General features: G+C 38.7%; 1 long non-coding RNA gene across 2 annotated transcripts in view; it reads right to left on the reverse strand.

The window, feature by feature from the left end:
• LOC142205566 (uncharacterized) overlaps window positions 1-21761 on the reverse strand; it is a 45576-nt gene that overhangs the window by 9884 nt on the left and 13931 nt on the right. The window contains exons 2-3 of one of the 2 annotated variants that reach the window (XR_012716563.1): window positions 9860-9979; window positions 6169-6220 (exon numbers count right to left, since the gene is read on the reverse strand). This is a non-coding gene — a long non-coding RNA (uncharacterized LOC142205566). The remainder of the gene's footprint in view (window positions 1-6168; window positions 6221-9859; window positions 9980-21761) is intronic. The other variant, XR_012716557.1, reaches the window with a different exon arrangement.

The raw sequence follows: 21761 nt of genomic DNA on the forward strand, positions 1-21761 counted from the left end.
ATAATCTGGAATTTTGAGACGTCCATCCAATAATCCGGAATATAGTGTGAAATTGTGTTAAACATGTATTTAGTCAATGAGCGGTCACAATGTGTTAGATTATGTGAATCGTGAAATGAATGGTTGAAAAATGTTGATGTAATGAAAAGGTGCCAGAAAGTGGTATGAAACAGGAGGTTTAGGTACAGTCCTATGAAAAAGTTTGGGCACCCCTATTAATCTTAATCATTTTTAGTTCTAAATATTTTGGTGTTTGCAACAGCCATTTCAGTTTGATATATCTAATAACTGATGGACACAGTAGTATTTCAGGATTGAAATGAGGTTTATTGTACTAACAGAAAATGCGCAATATGCATTAAACCAAAATTTGACCGGTGCAAAAATATGGGCACCTCAACAGAAAAGTGACATTAATATTTAGTACATCCTCCTTTTGCAAAGATAACAGCCTCTAGTCGCTTCCTGTAGCTTTTAATCAGTTCCTGGATCCTGGATGAAGGTATTTTGGACCATTTCTTTCTACAAAACAATTCAAGTTCAGTTAAGTTTGATGGTCGCCGAACATGGACAGCCCGCTCTCAAATGATCTGAAAACAAAGATTGTTCAACATAGTTGTTCAGGGGAAGGATACAAAACGTTGTCTCAGAGATTTAACCTGTCAGTTTCCACTGTGAGGAACATAGTAAGGAAATGGAAGACCACAGGGACAGTTCTTGTTAAGCCCAGAAGTGGCAGGCCAAGAAAAATATCAGAAAGGCAGAGAAGAAGAATGGTGAGAACAGTCAAGGACAATCCACAGACCACCTCCAAAGAGCTGCAGCATCATCTTGCTGCAGATGGTTTCACTGTGCATCGGTCAACTATACAGCGCACTTTGCACAAGGAGAAGCTGTATGGGAGAGTGATGAGAAAGAAGCCGTTTCTGCACGTACGCCACAAATAGAGTTGCCTGAGGTATGCAAAAGCACATTTGGAGAAGCCAACTTCATTTTGGAAACAAAGATTGAGTTGTTTGGTTATAAAAAAAGGCGTTATGCATGGCATCCAAAAAGAAACAGCATTCCAAGAAAAACACTTGCTACCCACTGTAAAATTTGGTGGAGGTTCCATCATGCTTTGGGGCTGTGTGGCCAATGCCGGCACCGGGAATCTTGTTAAAGTTGAGAGTCGCATGGATTCCACTCAGTATCAGCAGATTCTTGAGAATAATGTTCAAGAATCAGTGACGAAGTTGAAGTTACGCCGGGGATGGATATTTCAGCAAGACAATGATCCAAAACACTGCTCCAAATCAACTCAGGCATTCATGCAGAGGAACAATTACAATGTTCTGGAATGGCCATCCCAGTCCCCAGACCTGAATATCATTGAACATCTGTGGGATGATTTGAAGCGGGCTGTCCATGCTCGGCGACCATCTAACTTAACTGAACTTGAATTGTTTGTCCAAAATACCTTTATCCAGGATCCAGGAACTGATTAAAAGCTACAGGAAGCGACTAGAGGCTGTTATCTTTGCAAAAGGAGGATCTACTAAATATTAATGTCACTTTTCTGTTGAGGTGCCCATACTTTTGCACCGGTCAAATTTTGGTTTAATGCATATTGCACATTTTCTGTTAGTACAATAAACCTCATTTCAATCCTGAAATATTACTGTGTCCATCAGTTATTAGATATATCAAACTGAAATGGCTGCTGCAAACACCAAAATATTTAGAACTAAAAATGATTAAGATTAATAGGGGTGCCCAAACTTTTTCATAGGACTGTATGTTGGGTATGTTGCCTAAGTTTAGGATGTCTAAAAGATGGAACTCTGAATGTTGAAACAAAGTGATGTGATAGTATGCACATAATAGGATGGGTATCGGATTTTAGGGTGAAGCAAGTGATAGTTTGCTCCAGCAAGTGAAAGGATTGTGCAACAAAATGAACATAGGTTGGTAAGCTGATTGAAACCAGGATCGTCCCCCATTGTAGGAAAACTGTTATTAAAACTTAGAAATTCAGTAAGGTGTCCGAATTTGAAAACGTGTGTGTGTATGTTGATAAAAAAAAAAAGACGTAGAACAGATTATCTTTGTAATGATGTTTTGGTTTTAGGAAAAAAGGAAAAAGAGAGAAAAATTCCTTTGTGTCTATACTAAAAGAATTAGAAGTCACTCTCATACCTGTTGTGTAGTGTTCTGTGTGTATGATTTTGTTGTGTGACCAGGAGATTGATTTGATCCCTCAGTTAATGTTTCTGCTTTCTCTGCTGATATATATATGTGTTCTGAATATGTGCCTAACCTTATTGTATTGATATTATGAGATTGTACAAATGTGTTTCTGTTTCTTTAAGAGAGATTGCTGAAGTCTGTAGTCCTACACAAGACACAGCTATGAGATACAGGGGGGGATACCCAGCCGCAGCTATGAGTGGGATAGGCAGCTATGTGAGCTGCAGCATGATAAGATAATACTGGCTCTTCTTGTATTGTCTAGCTTTGACCTTGCAGAGACTCCTGTGCCCCGTCAGACATGTATTTCTCTCACAGAACATGAAGTACTTTTGGAAAAAAAAAAAAAAAAAGGTCCCGTCCACGTACATTAAGTTATGTTAAAGTTCATTTCTCTGACAAGTCACATTTGCTTGCTGCATTAGAAGGTTTTTGTTTTGGTTTTGTTTGTTTTTTTTTTTTTTTTGTTTTTTTTCCAGGGGGGAAAGACAGCACAGCCATTGCTGTTTGTTTTCCTGCACGCCCCATCCTATTTGTTACCGTTGGCAGCTGCACCTATTCTTTCAATAGGGGTGACCATCTTTAGTATCCCAGTCCCTAGCCTCTTTCAGCTCTCACCCCACCTGTCTGTTAGGTCTTCGTGTTTAGAGAGCCAGAAGTTGTCGGGGCCAAGCTTAGCTTGGGAACAGCTGACCAACACCCGCAGGCAGGGCCTAGTCAGCCAGTAGCGCCAGGGAGAGTTTTCCTACCCCATTCCCATAGAGGTGCATGCAGCATTCATTATATGGTTGTTTGGGCATTGACACAACCGAACCGTGATGTTATCAATATCTTCAAAGGGGGGGGGGGGGTGAAGAAGCCTAAGATAACTTAAGAAAATTTTGCTGATATGAATCTGTTGATAACTTTTTTGATTGAGCTCTATTATAGATGGTCTTATATTTGGGAAAGATGGTGAATCCTGCATCAGATATGCCACAGTCACCGTATATGAGGTAAACCAAGCGTAAGGAGACCTATTATGGGACTCCACGGGTCTCAGCTGAACTTGAAGCCATCGCTTGAGCATGGTACAATGTCTGAGGGTAGGTGTTGGATATAGTAGAATTATGGTCCGATCTGGAGGACAAGAACTTTTGTGTGATGGAGACCCTGCGGCTGCTCATAGGGTGGTATAGTCAGAAGTCATGGCACACACCAAGGCTGATACGAAAGAAAGTAGAGGTAGCATGTGGGCAGACACTGCCATTAGCCCAGCTGCAGAAGCCTAGGGGACATGTTTTACTGATAAGACCCAAACCTTTTAGCTCTCTTTTCAGGTTTTATGACACTGATCTGATGCACCGAAGATGGTCCAGGAGGAAAGGAGACTTGGAAAGAGGATGTACAAGTCCTGGTGTCCGGTGGTAAGAGAGTATGTACTGAGAACATTGTTGCCACTTATGGCATAAGCAGCTTCTTACTAAGTGTACTGTTTAGAAGTAGCCATGTGTGACCTGGTGAGCGGAGGATGGGCAGCTGCAGGATTTAGCATCACTATAGTCAGATATATATGTGAGCCCGCATGGCATGTGCTAGGCCAAAGAGCCAGGCCTGAAGTCCTTGTACCTGTTCCAGAGATTGCAGGTTGAGTATATACAGTGAGACGGTGTGAGTACGTGCTTGGGTGTAGTTGTCTCCCTTCAGGATGGCTTGGGGCATATCTGGTGAGGAAAAACCACCATAAACAGTCCGTGTATAAAGTCCACTAGTTCTGGGGCAGACGTGTCTACGCGTGTCATTATTGGTTACCTGAATCTATTGTCCATAAGTATGCAGTGTGTTTCACACTAAGCTGAAAAGAGGAAAATTGATATTTAGCCCTGTCTTTGGATTGTATTTTTTATAAATGTTCCAGATGTAATATGGTGTGCTGACTGACTATGTGACGAATCATCATAGACATATGATTAATGTATATTCTCGAGTTTTTCCCTTTTTCCTCCAGATTCTAAGTCAGTGGAAGGAACTTATAAACTAAAACCCAAAGATTGGATGGTGATAAGGAGATGTATGAGATTCAATGGTCACTTCCGGTTCCTGTTGATCGCCAGTACAGCTGTGAGAGTATAAGGAAAACCTTAAACCTTCGCCCACTTGATGATGTTCTTGAAAACAAATGGGACAATAAACTGTTAGAGGATATGGACCTTGAGAAGAGAAAATTTGAAGACTGTTGGATCTATCTGAACTTATATTCCTGTTATGTTTCTATAGTTATTATATCCATATTGTTTATAGGTCTGACAATAGTCAATGTATATGCTTTTTATAAGATCTGAAGGGTATTTCCTTACAGTCCGGTAGTGAGAGATAGGGACAGACATCCCACCCTGCATTCCCTTTGTCTGGAGCTGTTTCAAGGGGGGACTATTAAGGTCATGTGTATATACATGCTGGTAACTACACCTGTTTTACTGCCAATTAAACATCTGGAGTCAAACTAGGCATATTTGGCTCTGACTTCTGCATGGAAAACTCTACCACACCCTCCTCCTCTCTCCAAAACCGACTAGCTATAGATATGATCACAGCAGAAAGAGGTGGAGTCTGCTCCATGATTGGTGAAGAATGTTGTACTCACATTCCAGATAACACTGTGTGGAAATTTCAGGGAAAGAAAAATATAATTTAGGGGGGAATGTGAAGGTAGACCATGTCTATTCTTATTTTTATACATGCTTTATACTGCTTAAGAAATTATATTTTTCTTTGTGCAACGTTTACACATTAAGATGGCGCCTGTATCCAGTACCGCACCCAGATGCTGACGCACACGATCGTCATGTGGTTTACAAGAAAGACAATATCATTTTCCTGGGAATCGAAACTTGAGGAGATGTTGAAAGTTCAAGAGCCAATGACTGATCGCCAGTGTATTCGGATATAAGACGTATATGCTTACAGCCTGCCGTTATCTTATCTTTCTTGCATTCCTGTATAAGATTTGTGCTTTTCTCAATAAACCTCAGTTCTGTGTGAATAGGCATCACGCTCATTGCATGGACTGGGATTAACCCTGATATACTTGTCAGAATTTATTCTAGTCAGCAAGCACATGCATGATTGATTTGGAGCAGGTGACTGACCACTGTAAGTGACCCGTACTTTGGCGGGGGTTCTCCCTCAACAGTACTATAGCACTATACTACTGTATACTACTGATTGTACTATAGCACTATACTACTGTATACTACTGATTGTACTATAGCACTATACTACTGTATACTACTGATGGTACCTTAGCGCTATACTACTATATACTATTGATTGTACCTTAGCGCTATACTACTGTATACTACTGATTGTACTATAGCACTATACTACTATATACTACTGATTGTACCTTAGCACTATACTACTGTATACTACTGATTGTACTATAGCACCATACCACTGTACACTACTGATTGTACCTTAGCGCTATACTACTGTATACTACTGATTGTACCTTAGCGCTATACTACTGTATACTACTGATTGTACTATAGCACTATACTACTATATACTACTGATTGTACCATAGCGCTATACTACTGTATACTACTGATTGTACTATAGCACCATACCACTGTACACTACTGATTGTACCTTAGCGCTATACTACTGTATACGACTGATTGTACTATAGCACTATACTACTGTATACTACTGATTGTACTATAGCACTGCATGTATTTGAATTAATAGGAGATACATGTACTTGAAGTATATAGGTTATTCTTATCTAAACTGGTAAGATTTCCTATTCTCACATTATGGTAGAATGCAGTTTCTTTAAAATAGTATTTGCTAATTTTGTACCACTTTTATGTTTTAATATTGCTTAAGGGTGTTAAAAATAGACATAAAATCCAAATCAGGTTTTAAAAAAGTCAGCAATAAAATAATGATTTTTACCAGATTGCTTGAGGCATTTCTACCTTCTATTGTCTTCATTGTAGTGCCATTTCTGTTACAGAGAAAGGACTGAATGAGTAAATGGAATATATTATTTGGAATGTATTAACATTATGCTAATATGACTGAAAAATACATTATATTCTGAAAAGCTGTGTGTTTATAATACCAGCAGGAACATTATTCTGATGGTGTGAAAATGTAGTTATAGCATGAAACAGTGTGCAGTTGAGTTCTGTGCAAGCTAAACAAGCATACAATGATTCATCCTTTGAAACACTGAGGCCATCTTAACACAGTGTTGTTCTCAACTGTGTGGTATCAGCAGATTTCCTGTCAAAAGATAATTAGCAAGTAATAGCAATGTGCCTTCTATGTGACAGTGCAGGCCTAATTACAATATGTTTCAGGCTACATTACAAGAGTTAGATACGAATATATACTGTCATTTAGTATATGGTTGAAATAGTTTTATGTAGCACAAACCTCTTACGTTTTATGTACTGCAAAATCATGAGGAGCAGGTAATTTTGAGGCATATACTATATATGGGATGCAGTAAAGAGGACCTTTCATCACCTCCAACAAATCAAGTAATAGGCGCTGCGTCACTGATCCCAGCGCAGTTGGAATTTTTTCTCTAGCGTTCACGATACCCGTGAAACAAGCAAACTTAGTTTTGATGCCTGATATATTTTTTAAGCTCTGTAATGTCAGAAGGGCGGAGTCAGACAAGGGGGTGTGATTCAGAGCTCCAATCAGAGGAAGCCAGTGTCAGAGCTCAGAATCATAGCCCTTGTCTGCTCCTGCCTGACACCGCCCTCCTGACAGTATAAAGACTAAATAGCACATTAGGCACCAAAATGAACAGCATTGATTGTTCAGGAACAGTGGGGGCTAGAGAAAAAATTCCAACTGCAACAACAACAGTGGAGCAGTAGCTATTCATTGACATAAGAGCTAGACTTTGTTTTAGGTGGTGAAAGGTCCTCTTTAAATGTCAAGAAATTCTATAGCCTTATAAAATGAAATATTCCACTGAAGGTGCCCTGTGGTATCTAGCACCAAGGTATATATATCTGCTTATAATAGTGGTCTGGAGTCAGAATGAGTACTCTGAACAAGCCGCAAAGTACTGTGGTGAGAATTGATAAGACTAGAGTTTTGTCCGCTCATCTTTATGTCTATGAGGAGAGTGGAGGATTTACCTTATTCATGGCAAAACTTAGGCCTTATCATTAAGTATGCACATCCTGCACTGGGCCTTTCTGTCATCACTTATGTTACATTCATCGGTGAGGTAGGAGGATCAAGACATTATTACTCAGTTACTAGCTATCCTTGTACTTTTGATCACAGTACATATCACATAGTACACAGTACATATCACAGTTGATCATATCACAGTTTTGTAAAAATAGAAAGTAAACCTACCCTTTTGTCAACAGAAAATAACCAATTAAATCAAGTTCATTTTAAAGAATTTTTAAGTTTATTTTAATTAAAAAGTTAAAAATGTCCATATTATTATCTGTGTTTTAAAGAGGACCTTTCATGGTTTGGGCACAGGCAGTTCTATATACTGCTGGAAAGCCGAGAGTGCACTGAATTCAGCGCACTGTCGGCTTTCCCGATCTGTGCCCCAGGTGAAGAGCTTTTGGTGCTGGTACCGTAGCTCTTTACAGTCAGAAGAGCGTTCCTGACAGTCTTTCAGGTACGTCCTTCTTCAAAGGAGCGCCTATCGCACTGTACAGTGTGAGCGGGGAGGAACGCCCCCTCCCTCTGCTCACAGTGCTCGTCCATAGATGAGTATTATCAGGAGGGGAGGGGGCATCCTCCCTGCTCACACAGCACAGCGCGATAGGTGTTGCTTTGAAAAACTGTCAGGAACGCCCTTCTGACTGTAAAGAGCTACGGTACCGGCACCGCTAGATCTTTACCCGGGGCACAGATCAGGTAAGCCGACAGTGCACTGAATTCAGTGCACTCTCAGCTTTCCAGGAGTATATAGAACTGCCTGTGCCCCAAAACCCCAAACCATGAAAGGTCCTCTTTAAAAAAAAATCTTAAATATCCTGCAGTTCTACTTCTGGCCACTATGCCTAATAATATGCTGAGACTTCCTGTTTTTTATTAGAGATTTCTTTGCAGCAGCCACCTTATGTATCAGTCCACTGACTATCTCATCCATCATGTATATTTAGATACAGTAAGATACAGAGTCCACCAGTCACAAACGGTGATTTTTACAGTTTATCTATACTCCTCTCTGCACAGTGACCTCTGCACAAGTCACAGAGCATGCCTAGAAATGTCTTCCATAGAAGTTTTTAGAGTCTGCTGCTGACATCTATGTGCCATGGGCCATCATCAGGAAACAGGAAATTTCAAACTATTTAGGGATTTTTTTAAATAGGTAATATTATGGAAAATCAAAAAGTCACCAAAAAACTCCTTAAAAAAGATATTTAGCATAAAAAATTGATTTAAGCAAAAGGTAAATTTCTCAGGACACATTCCCTTTAATCAATTGTCACTAATGACACTTAGCCCTCACCACTTGCACATAAACATCTATGGCTTGACCAAGTGTGCTTGTGTTTTAATATGGACAGAGGAATAAGTCATTGTTAGACACTCCAGGTACGTGTTTATTTTCACTTGAGCAAATGATCATCACTCCTGATCCTTCTTTCCCCATACATATTGTCCAGGCAATTCTATCACATTCATGTTCAACCAATAAATTTCCAATGTGCATAACCTACATAACATACAGATCAGAGCTGGCATTGTTTCTGGACACATTCATGAGAGGAAATTATAAATGAGTTATACATGGGAGTCCCTGTCCTAGCATGTCTTGAGATTCTTTTCCATGAACATGTCTGCTAACTCAAACTTAAACTGTCCATAAAGCAGGAAGTCCAAAATATTCACAAAGTTTTAGATATTTTTTGGCATAGTTAACTAAACCCTACAAGCTTAAAGGGGTTTACCATTGGCAATAATATTACTCAATATACTGTATTTACAATTCTGCTCCAGCTCCTTGTTCTATCCTATGGAAACACGACAGTAAGATTTCGGAGCATAAGCTAGCAGCAGGACACCACGTCTGGTGATCATGTGACCTTCTCCTGCTTGCTTCGTCCCTATAGATGGAACACAGCGGCCATTTGGAGAAACAGTCATTAGGCAGGCTGCTTGTTTACAGCACAGTCTGACCAGAAAAAAAAAAACTTTTACACCTCAAACACCTATGAACTATTAAAGTATTTGTGAGGCAAGTAGATAGCATATAACTACTGTAATTGGATTTGTGGTTTATTGCTATAGAAATATAACATTTTTTTTTATAAGTAGCCAACATTTCATGTAATAAAACATTCATTTGGAATCAATATGAGAAATTTTACAATTTTGCCACGTGTGTAGTCTCTTTTTCAGTTTTGTCCTTGGTGGCGACCTGGTTAGCGTGTTACAAGTATGTTTAAGGGATCAGCAGTAGGCTCATATAAAATGCATTGGACATTTGACACTAGTCCAAACTGACAAGGGGAAATGCATGTGTCACACTTTAAAAGGTCATTGTGAAACCTTTACTTTGTTCTACATCAGGATTATAATGGGCTTTCATGAACCTGTTACTTATGACATACTTTTTATCACAGATCTTTTTATGACTCACCTTCTTGTTATCCTTCAGAAACTTTCACAACCATGAATATTAACAGGTAGAATTTTTCACAGCAACACAAAGAGCAGTAAGGTTTAGGAAAATTGAACTTCATTAATTCTCTCTTCATATCTAAAAAAAAAAAAAAAAAAAAAAAAGAACAGAAAAAAACATTAAAAGAAAGACTTAATACCATATAACTCTAGTAAAACCTGAAAATTGAGTCTGTAGTTGGGTTAAATTCTGTCTCCCACCAACAGACCTTACTCACCCAGGGTCCTAGTAAAACTGAACAGACAGCACATGGATAAAACCTTTGTGCCACCCCTGTCTCCACCGACCCATTCACTACATCTAGTGAGCACAGGCCAAAAAAAACCAAAAAACCGGTGACCCGGTGTCCGATTTGCGGGTTTACGTCTTTTGCCCGAGAAACTGGACAGGCGACGGAAACCCGGCAGTAGGTTTTCAAACCCATTCACTTGAATGGGTTTGCAAAGTGACCGCCTGTGAGCGTTTTGTGCTTCTCTGCGGCAAAACCATTTTTTTTAAAACTGGACACAAAGTTCTGCATGTCCGACTTTGTGTCCGGTTGAAAAAAACAGTTTCACCGTGGAGAGCCATATGATGCTCATGGGCGATCACGTTGCAAACCCTTTCAAATGAATGGGTTTGAAAACTGACTGCCGGGTTTCCGTCTCCTGTCAAGTTTAACGGGCAAAAGATGGAAACATGCAGAGCGGAGACCGAGCACTGGTGTGAACCTACCCTTAGACCTGTCTTAAGTTTTATTCTGGGCTTACTGCCGCATACACAGGCCATGATAATACAGGGGCATATCTATGGGCCATAGAGACAAATGAGTCAGCATGCTAGCTATGAAAGATATGGCTGATACACTGACAAAGCACATGGTCATGTACATAGAACCTAAGATTGAAGAATTCAGAATGTTTTCTTTTTTCGCTATATATTTTTACTTAAGTCCCTGAATTGAGCCCATTCATTTGAACAGATGAAAGAATCCCTCTACTAGACTTTAAGCAATCTGATAGAAAGTCTACTCATTTATACATAGATGACGTGGGGAATCATTCCTAGTAAGTACTGATGATCTCTTGATCCAGAAAGTAGGAAAGGAAACTCCTACGATCATTATCAGCTCAGGTTTTGTATAATGGTTTATCACCCTAAACCAGACAAATATTTTAAAAAATTAACTTGTGAGAAGGTGAAAGGAAGAGTGCTGTGGTCCAGATATATCAGCCCCAGGTTTCTGACATATGTGTGGTCCAGGGCGGATCTGGAGTAGGCCTCATCCCAGGTGTAGATCCTTGACATTACTGGGCCAGAAAAGGCTGCAGATCCTGCATTGCAGGGCAGTTCCATGAGGTGAAGGAGGTGTGTGGTTGTGTCCTGTAACCCTGAGTCCAGTGAGACCATATTGCTCTTGTTTTGTTCATGTGGCTGGAAGTAAGTCACACGTATAGTTGGGTTAACCTACTGGTTTAGTTGCTCAGACGAGCAGGATTTTATTTTGTTTTTGCCTGAAGTTAAAGCTGTATTTTGTTTTGCTCATTTTGTGCCTGAAGTCAAGCTTTATTTATTTTCCTGTGTTTTTTCTAAATAAGCCAGTTTGCTACATATTTTGTGTCCGTCTTGACTGTGGGTCCACACCACTTCTTCTACCGAGCTACCTTCCCCAAACCATATAAACTTTTTAATATTCACCCAATTTATTTTGTATTTAGGTAAATAAATATTTCAGTAATTACTTATGTAAATATTATACTAAAATGCTATGAATCAGTTAACATTTCATGAAGATCTGACAGGGAAGACTGCAATAGCATTTGGATTGTCTCAGAATTTCTTAATGGTGACTAGTCGGCAGACAAGGTTATACAATAAAAAAATCCTACCAATAACCATTCTACAAAATCAGAGGCAGTCCTGTTGATTTTATTGTAGTAAAATAAGCCCATGGTATATGTATAGTTACCTAGCAACATGGTTCGTAAGGCTAAAAACACAGACATTTCAGCCTATTTTACTGCAAGGGTGAGTATCAGGAATAGAGCAGCATGCTAAGGGAAGTGAAAATATTTTGTCGGCTTCAACAATTCTTGTTACATTGTACATTTATATTGTGCCATATACAACCTTATAAGCTTTATAGAGCTTATTGGTAAGGTTAAGGCTACACTCCACAAACAGATGTAGAAGTCTCAGTCCCAGATTTGTATAAAAATGTTTATAGACAAGGGTGATGGGGTATAAACTACAGTTAAAGTCTGGTTAGTATTACTGAATCCAAGGTAATATACACATGAAAAAAAAAATGAAAATCTTGGCCTGATAAACCGGTATGTCATATAAGTAACATGTCAATATCTGCCCTCCAAACTACTCAATAAATAACAGTATATATTTACTTACTATAGCTATGGTGCTTCTTTATATAAGAGGATAGCAACAAAATGTCCACTACCACCACTTATTTGTATCTACCCATAGGATTAACCAAGGCATCTACAATATTTGACATGGTTTGAGTTTGCATGGCTTCATTCACATAAACCATTTGCAAAACACACAAATTGGGCTCAGTATGGCTTGTAATAACAGTTTATGAATTCCTTTTCCCTTCATAAGATTTCCTTATGCAGTCCATATGGCTTCTGTATGTGGTGTGTATTTTCACATTCAGTACTAATAGACCTTCAGTTTTTGCATTCACATGCAGAGGCCAGTGCAGATGTTTCCTATATATCTGTATGTACAGATCCAAGTTGCCTTTGCTATCCAGCTGAGCATGCTGTTAATTATACAGATTATATATGGTAGTGTACATGAGCCTATAGGGTAACATCTGTCTATTTAGGATCTTTTCCGTACTGTACAATTCTTAAATACGCTCGGGTGCATAAGAACAAAAAGCACACTTGGATCATGGTTCTTTGTCTCTCCAGTTACACAGGTACAAGAGAAAATACACGGTTGCCATATCTGTAAACAAGCTTCATAAATGATTATAATTTTTCTTGAACTTCTCAGATATTCTGTAACTCATTATATCCATTTAACATCACTGCCAATGGTTCATGTTCAGAAGATTTCAAAGAAGCCTCTGGAAATCAAACTAACAAGTAGATTTTGGCTGGCAGATAACTGAATAGCATGTGCGTAGTGAACTGAGGGATTCTACAGACTGTCTTTGTTGTTGTGTCATCAAAAACGACACCTTTTCATTGTTTATATGAAGTAAATGTATTCTATTCATTTTGTAAAAAAGTACTGACTATTAAGCTCAAGAAGATAATGCTGAAGCGTCAGAACATTTAGTTCGAGGTTTGAAAAAAAAGCTTGTTAAAAAACACTGGGATCTTGTGAAATAAGGTGGTGACAAAATCAGGTTCTTTGCATACATAATTTGTTTGTCATTTGGAAAGGGCTATGAGATCATTACCACTTATGGTATAATACGTAGATAATACGTAGGGATGGGAATAAACAGGGACCTTGTAAGGTTCAGTTACACATTGTCGTGAAATGGCCGTAATGCAGCCATGGTGTGGCCATGCCGGATGCCATTGTATACCATTAAGTTAATTGCAGATTGATTGTTTATTGTGTGTTCTAAATTAATAGCAATATGGTTTTCCAGATTCCTATTTATGTGAGACATCCAACAAGCAATCAGTTTTTTGATGAATTATGGAATATGGTGCCAAATGGCCACCAATTTTTAGTGCACATGGTAGCTGTCTGGTAGCCTGCAAAACCATGCTGCTATTAACTTGTAGCATTCAATAAACTATCAATTTGTAGTGAACTATAATGGAATGCTATGGCGGCTGGCATGGTTATCTGCATTGTGGTTGTATCACAGCTGCACCTCAGCCATGTCATAACTGCACCCTATAATTCTGACCATACTGTAAAACCATTCTTTTTAGAAAAACAAAGGTTTGTAGATACAGATGTGTCCCTTAACTTAGCTCAAATTTAGTTAAGCATTTCAATTTCTTATGCAACCAATTTAATATAATATTGTGATATGCTAAAATTACGCTTAAATCACTATCCACAAAATAGTGGACGACCACATACAGTCCTATGAAAAAGTTTGGGCACCCCTATTAATCTTAATCATTTTTAGTTCTAAATATTTTGGTGTTTGCAGCAGCCATTTCAGTTTGATATATCTAATAACTGATGGACACAGTAATATTTCAGGATTGAAATGAGGTTTATTGTACTAACAGAAAATGTGCAATATGCATTAAACCAAAATTTGACCAGTGCAAACGTATGGGCACCTCAACAGAAAAGTGACATTAATATTTAGTAGATCCGCCTTTTGCAAAGATAACAGCCTCTAGTCGCTTCCTGTAACTTTTAATCAGTTCCTGGATCCTGGATGAAGGTATTTTGGACCATTCCTCTTTACAAAACAATTCAAGTTCAGTTAAGTTTGATGGTCGCCGAGCATGGACAGCCCGCTTCAAATCATCCCACAGATGTTCAATGATATTCAGGTCTGGGGACTGGGATGGCCATTCCAGAACATTGTACTTGTTCCTCTGCAAATAATGCCTGAGTCGATTTGGAGCGGTGTTTTGGATCATTGTCTTGCTGAAATATCCATCCCCGGCGTAACTTCAACTTCGTCACTGATTCTTGAACATTATTCTCAAGAATCTGCTGATACTGAGTGGAATCCATGTGGCCCTCAACTTTAACAAGATTCCCGGTTGCCGGCATTGGCCACACAGCCCCAAAGCATGATGGAACTTCCACCAAATTTTACAGTGGGTAGCAAGTGTTTTTCTTGGAATGCTGTTTTTTTTTTGGACGCCATGCATAACGCCTTTTTGTATGACCAAACAACTCAATCTTTGTTTCAACAGTCCACAGGCTTGTCCAAATGTGCTTTTACATACCTAAGGGGGCTCTGTTTGTGGCGTGGTTGCAGAAACAGCTTCTTTCTCATCAATCTCCCATACAGCTTCTCCTTGTGTGAAGTGCGCTGTATTGTTGACCGATGCACAGTGACACCATCTGCAGCAAGATGATGCTGCAGCTCCTTGGAGGTGGTCTGTGGATTGTCCTTGACTGTTCTCACTATTCTTCTTCTCTGCCTTTCTGATATTTTTCTTGGCCTGCCACTTCTGGGCTTAACAAGAACTGTCCCTGTGCTCTTCCATTTCCTTACTATGTTCCTCACAGTTGAAACTGACAGGTTAAATCTCTGAGACAACTTTTTGTATCCTTCCCCTGAACAACTATGTTGAACAATCTTTGTTTTCAGATAATTTGAGAGCGGGCTGTCCATGCGCGGCGACCATCAAACTTAACTGAACTTGAATTGTTTTGTAAAGAGGAATGGTCCAAAATACCTTCATCCAGGATCCAGGAACTGATTAAAAGCTACAGGAAGCGACTAGAGGCTGTTATCTCTGCAAAAGGAGGATCTACTAAATATTATTGTCACTTTTCTGTTGAGGTGCCCATACTTTTGCACTGGTCAAATTTTGGTTTAATGCATATTGCACATTTTCTGTTAGTACAATAAACCTCATTTCAATCCTGAAATATTACTGTGTCCATCAGTTATTAGATATATCAAAATGAAATGGCTGCTGCAAACACCAAAATATTTAGAACTAAAAATGATTAAAATTAATAGGGGTGCCCAAACTTTTTCATAGGACTGTATATCACTTTATGATACAATAATACAAAACTAAATTGTCTTGAAAAGCTGACTATTTCATGGCACCCATACCTGGACATATAATCCTAGAGAGAAAGTAAGAAAGAACACACCTGTAGGATAGCCTCAAGCTGTTTAGATTGCCCTAATGATACTTATAAAATAAATATCAAGGTCATAAGCAGCACAATGAGAACAAGTGGCTTACAAACAATGCTATACATACATGAAATATTATATATGCTTGATATTGTTAAATGGCAGTCGCACTAGGTATGATACATATTCAGACCAGGTTTTTATCATAAACATGAAATGTAACTCTGATCATGTTTGACTTTCAAGATGTTAGGATCACATCCTCCATCTTGTATTCTGTCAGCCATCTTGTAACCTTTTTCTTATATAAGCTTTATAAGGATGTCTGTTTAGAATCTAAGAGACCCCTTTAGAGGATAAGGCGTGTGGAATGTTAATGGATGGCATGTGGAATGTTAATGGATGGGTTATAACTCCTTATCTGTTTGTGGTAAGGGTCTCATCTTTGAAGGTGTGTGTAGAAACAGGTTCTATAACCTGTTGATTGTTAGGCCAAAACCAGAGTGGTCAGAGAGCATGTGATCATTATCTCTCTTGTTGTGATATACATCTAGAATTAGTGTAAGATGTTGGTTTACACATAAATATTTTAGATTCTTCTTTATGTCATGAGAAAGGTCATCCCAGTTTGGAAAGTAATAATGAGATGCAGATTACAGTAGGCCTTGGTCAATAGTCATGTGCCACGGCTTATGTTATAACCAATCATGTCAGCACTCCACATCCAATCCTGGTATGTTATGTTATGTTATAAGTCCAACCTGCTTTTGTCTGTATAAATACTACCTCTCTGTAACAATAAATCAGAATCCATTTTGATACACCACCATCTGTGTCTTTGTGGTTCTCCAGGCTAAGGGTCAGTTCACACGTGAAAACCGCCTAGCTTATTTGTGCGAGGTAAAAAACCTCGAGGAGTTTTTTTGACGCTGTTTTTTGCATTCCACGCGGTTTTTGACGAGGTTTTTGACGCGGTTTTCGCTAGCGGTTTTCGCTAGGGTTTTTTTTTCCTATATGTGCTATAGAAACTGCAGGCGAAAACCGCGCGGTTTTTTGCAAAAAACCGCGCGGTTTTGTGTGAAAAAAACCGCGCGGTTTTTTACCGCGCGGTTTTCGCCTCCCATTCACTTCTATGCAATTCTTCAGGCGTTTTCCGCCTGAAGAAAGGTCATGTCGCTTCTTCAGGCGGAAAACGCTAGGAGGAAAAAAAAAGCTAGTGGTCTACATAGACCACCATGTTAAAGGAGAGGTTTTTGAAGCGAATTCCGCTGTCAAAAACCTCCCCTTTGCCCACGTGTGAACTAGCCCTAAAGGATGGCTGTAGCCAATCCAGGCCTGTTATTTAATTTGAAACTACAACAACATAAGCTTTGGGGGTCTTGTGCCCCTAACAAAGATAAACATCTCAAAAATGTCAACATCTTGCAGTTCTCACAACACCCAGTACACATAATAGGCTGATATTAGTTTATCTTCTATTGCTCACTTTTCAGCCTTGCCATATAGGGCTGGACAGTATTAGCAGGGTCATCATTAGGAGACAATAGATTTAGTGACAAGTCTATACACTGCTGGATGCAGACTAGCAATAGCATCCCTGGTTTATAGAAGAGCAGACTATATTAAATTACTTTCTTCAGTCTGTAATAATCTATAAGATGTTTGTGAAAGAAAAAGAAAGAAAAATGTCTTGCACGTATCCTCACAATTTCATTTCTGCATTTAGGCAAAAATAATGGTGGCCATTGAAACATCATAAACAGCAAAATGTAAAACTTCTGTTACAATTACATATTCAACTCAACATGTCTGCTGTTAGTATCTCATGTTATCTCATTGCCTTTAGAGGGCAGTATTGTTCATTATGTGACATTACAGCCAACTACAACACGCTGTAGGCAACAACCAAAACAAATAATGGCCATGACTCTCAAGAAACATTAAAGGGGTATAATTAATTTTCATCAATTTCATTCATTTTCATTCATCAATTTTACCTACGGAAATACTTGCTTTTTCCCTATCGATATATTTTTAAGTTGTGTTCTGCAAGGTGGGGTCTTATTCTAAAACTGAATTTACTGCCAGAACTGCAAATCCCAGCAGGCCCTTTAGCCAAGTATATGTTCACAAGCAGCACTGTTGTAGCGATGAAGAGATTTGTGCTCTGCATTGTGTTTTTGATTAATTAATTCTCCTCTTGATAATGGAAGAAATTCTTAATCAGATCATTACTTGTACCAAGACATGCTTTATGCACATGGAACAAGGAGGTGTTTAATCTGCAACAAAAACCTCTTTTAAAATCAATGTGGTTGTGTGTGGTACTGTATGTAACTCTGTGTGCTACAGTATTATGTATGAAATATATGATACATTAGTATGATGCAATTATTTTTCTCACAAATTCTAACAAAAACCACAAGAAAAATCCTTACGCTACTTTAACGAGAAAACTGGAGACATCTACAACAATGAAATACTAGCAGTATGTGTGTGAAATGAATATTGATCCTGCATACAGTTGTGTACATGAACCTAATAAAAGGTGAAAGAGTATGATAGAATTCACCAAAAGAAGAAAGATCATACGGTTGAAGTGAGACCAATTTTCAAGTGTTAGCCTTAGCAATAGCTCTTATAGTTTTACCTTTCTTCTGCAGCTCACATGGCTTTACATGAATGCAGTGGCATAGCTATAGAGCTCTCATGTATGACACTATATAGTCTGTGAGAAGGTGACAGGCAGAGTGCTGGAATCTCGCTATATGTCCCCCAGGTTTTTAATTTATGTGTGGTCAGTGCGGTTTAATTTATGTGTGGTCAGTGCGGTCAGTAGGCTGTAGCTGTGAGTCGTTGGCTTATTACTGGCCCAGAAAAGGCTTCAGTTTCTGCATTCCAGTGCAGATCCAGGGAGTGAGAGGAGGTGTGTGGGTCTTTCCTGTAACCCTGAGTTTGGTGAGACAATACTGTGCTTGTTTTGTTTGTGTGGCTGGTAGTAAGCCACATGTATAGTTAGGTTAACATTACTGTTTAGTTAGTGGTTCAAACGAGCAGGATTTTATTTTGGTTTTGCCTGAAGTTAAGGCTGTACTTTGTTTTACTCATTTCGTGCCTGAAGTTAATTTTTATTTTATTTATATTTCAGTTTTTTCCAAATAAACCAGTTTGCTACACATTTTGTGTCCCTGTCTTTGAGTAGTTTGAGTAGCTTCTACTGAGCTACCTTCCCCACAATATAGTGGCATACTTCAACTACTGAATGTTTAAAATATAGATATGCATACTATGTGTTATACTATTTTCATTGTCTTGGTGTAGAGTAAGCAGTTTACTGCACTTCCCTATACAGTTAAAAAAAGCAGAAAAGGACACGCCGATACATACCCTGTTTCCCCGAAAATAAGACACACACCCCCCCCTTCACCTTCTGGATCACATACAACCAGCAGTCATGCCGGCGCTCCGCTAAGGAAGCATCAGCATGACTGCCGATTGTTCCCTGCTACGGCCGCTGCATAAGATATCCCCCGAAAATAAGAAAGGTCATATATTTCATTAGATAATTTAATATAAGAAACTGTCTTATTTTCGGGGAAACAGGGTACCATCCCAAAGGAGCTCAAACGCACACTCTTTTCCCTCCATCGGGTAATAAAGGCCTATGTCTATGCTCAATGTAAATACAGGGAGTCTTTTTGGCATTTTCATATAACATGATGTCAAATGACCATAATACTGCATATAATAATATGATACAACTGTGATATAAGGGATTATTCTTACAGTAAACTTTATCATTAGTGACAATATGTAGTTCAGTATGTCTGGACTATCTTAAATGTTAATTAACATTTTCATTACATTTCCTATACTATACTTCGAACAATATTTTTTTATTTGTTGTTTATTTTATTTATTAGTTCACCTTGCAGTTTATGGATACGTTTTGTTCTTGACATTAATGCAAAGAATAATCTAGTGTGTACTTATGCTCATCCATATAACATTACATTATAATATAAGCCATTTAAGAAACCATTTCAATTGTCAATGGAAAGCAGTGTCAGGGTATAACAAACACAGCACTAATTGATGAATAAATGTTCTTCTAAACCTCTGTATGTATAGTATGTACATTGGGAATGGGGATGTGAAGAGGCACGTGTTCCACGCAGTTAGTTTTAATTAAGGCAGAATGCTGACTCAAATGTTCCAGTGGAATGAGAATTAAAGGGAAAAAAAACAATTGAAACTGTGTGCATCTGTACATCAGTAATGTTTCCTTCAGCTGTCAGAAGATAATGAGCTTTGACCTTGGTAATTTACTCTAAAATAGCTTACAATCTATGTGCCCTGCTACGACAGAATATAATGACTTTGTCAAGGTCAAAAAGTGGTCATTAAATGGGTATTGTGCCCAGCTTAAATAGCATTTTTCACCTTTCACCTTGAGAAGATAACAGCAAGAATTATTTTTTTCTTGTTTTTTTTTTTTTTTTAAATTTACAATATTTGAACATTTTAAGATGTATTTTTACTTAATTTAACTCAGACTTAACGGGAATGTTTCTCCAGATAATTGCCTATTTTAAAGCCAAGCTATTGTGTTAAACATAAAAGATTTTTATTTTTTATTTCTTTAAAGTACACTATACTGCAATTGTTACTCTAGCCACCAAACCTAATAATTAACTGACAAGTGCCAATTTTGGGTTTTCTTTTTAGTGGTCATCTAATGTATTGCACAGGCAAAGCAGAAGGTATTACAATGAAAGATAATACTTTACTTCATATTCAACACCTCTGAGCCATCACTGCATCCACTACTGACAATATGTCATAGCTTATCTACTCCCCCCTCCCTGTGCAGGGAATGTCTAGACCTCAGTGAGTCAGTTCCAGTCTATTGTTACCCATGGCCATGAGACTGCAAACAGAAAATAAAAAAGCTAAAAAAATAAAGTAAATAACATAAATACAGAAATGGTGTATATTTTCTTTAAAAGCCTTAGCCAGCAGCTTTCCCCAAAAAACATTTCCATGACTTTAAACACGATTATATCTCTTTTGTATTATTTTTCTGTCTGCACTGAAAGCCGTAAAGACATGAAAAGTGTCTAAGTGTCAAGGCCATAGAGTTCCCAGCCCATGTTTCTATATTCAAACTGCCACCCCTGTGATACACAGTATTTGCAAAGAGAACTGAAAGTGCTATTACAGCAGTCTGATATATCTGTGAAAGGAACTCCCAGACTATTACACTCTTTGCAAAAAAGCACAATGCACCCAGAAATAAATGTCGGCTTGCTGCAAAACTCAACATGCCTCAGGTAAATACGTAAATTAGTATAGATGTGGTCTTAGTATACACTGGATCTTACCATAGGATAGCACAAAAGGACTTCCCTCAGTACCCTATATAAAGGCTCTAAGAAGCTACTTATGGGTAATGTACTTCTTTGTGTGAGATTGTTGCCAACTAGACATGCCTTACGACACATTGCCCAGTTAATAGACATTGAGAGGAGGCATATCATTGGTCGTCCTCTAAGCCATTCGCACCTAGCTGTTAGGAAATGTTGTAAACAGTGGTTGCATTGGGGCATGCACAGACAGTGAGTAGGCTTTAGACTGCCAGATGGACCAGACAGACCACCAGTAGAGAAGATCACTTAATAAGCCAACAAGCACAAGAAGCTACCACAGTTTCCTTGTCCACCATTTAGACACAGGTAGCACCTTCCTTACATACATTTGTCTCTGGACCATTTTCAGGTGCTCAGCAATGGAAATTTGACAGAAAGCCACCATTGCCTTCATTGGCAGTGGTGTTGTGAAGGAGAAACCTAGACCACTGTGAACTGGTACCTTATCATCTTTAGCTATGAATCTAGTTTCTGTCTGGGATCCAATGACTGTTGGTTTCAAAGCTAAAGTCCTCCTGATGAAAGCTCTAAACCTGGCTTTGTTGTAAAGTGAAATACTGCTGGAACTGATGACAGGATGGTCTCAGAAACCATCACATACAGCAGTCACCTGTAGGAGTGATTAAAGGGACGCTAATAGCTCAGAAGTATGTTCAGGACATCCTGT

This window comes from Leptodactylus fuscus, chromosome 1 (genome assembly GCF_031893055.1).
Source record: "Leptodactylus fuscus isolate aLepFus1 chromosome 1, aLepFus1.hap2, whole genome shotgun sequence".
Lineage (NCBI taxonomy): Eukaryota > Metazoa > Chordata > Amphibia > Anura > Leptodactylidae > Leptodactylus > Leptodactylus fuscus.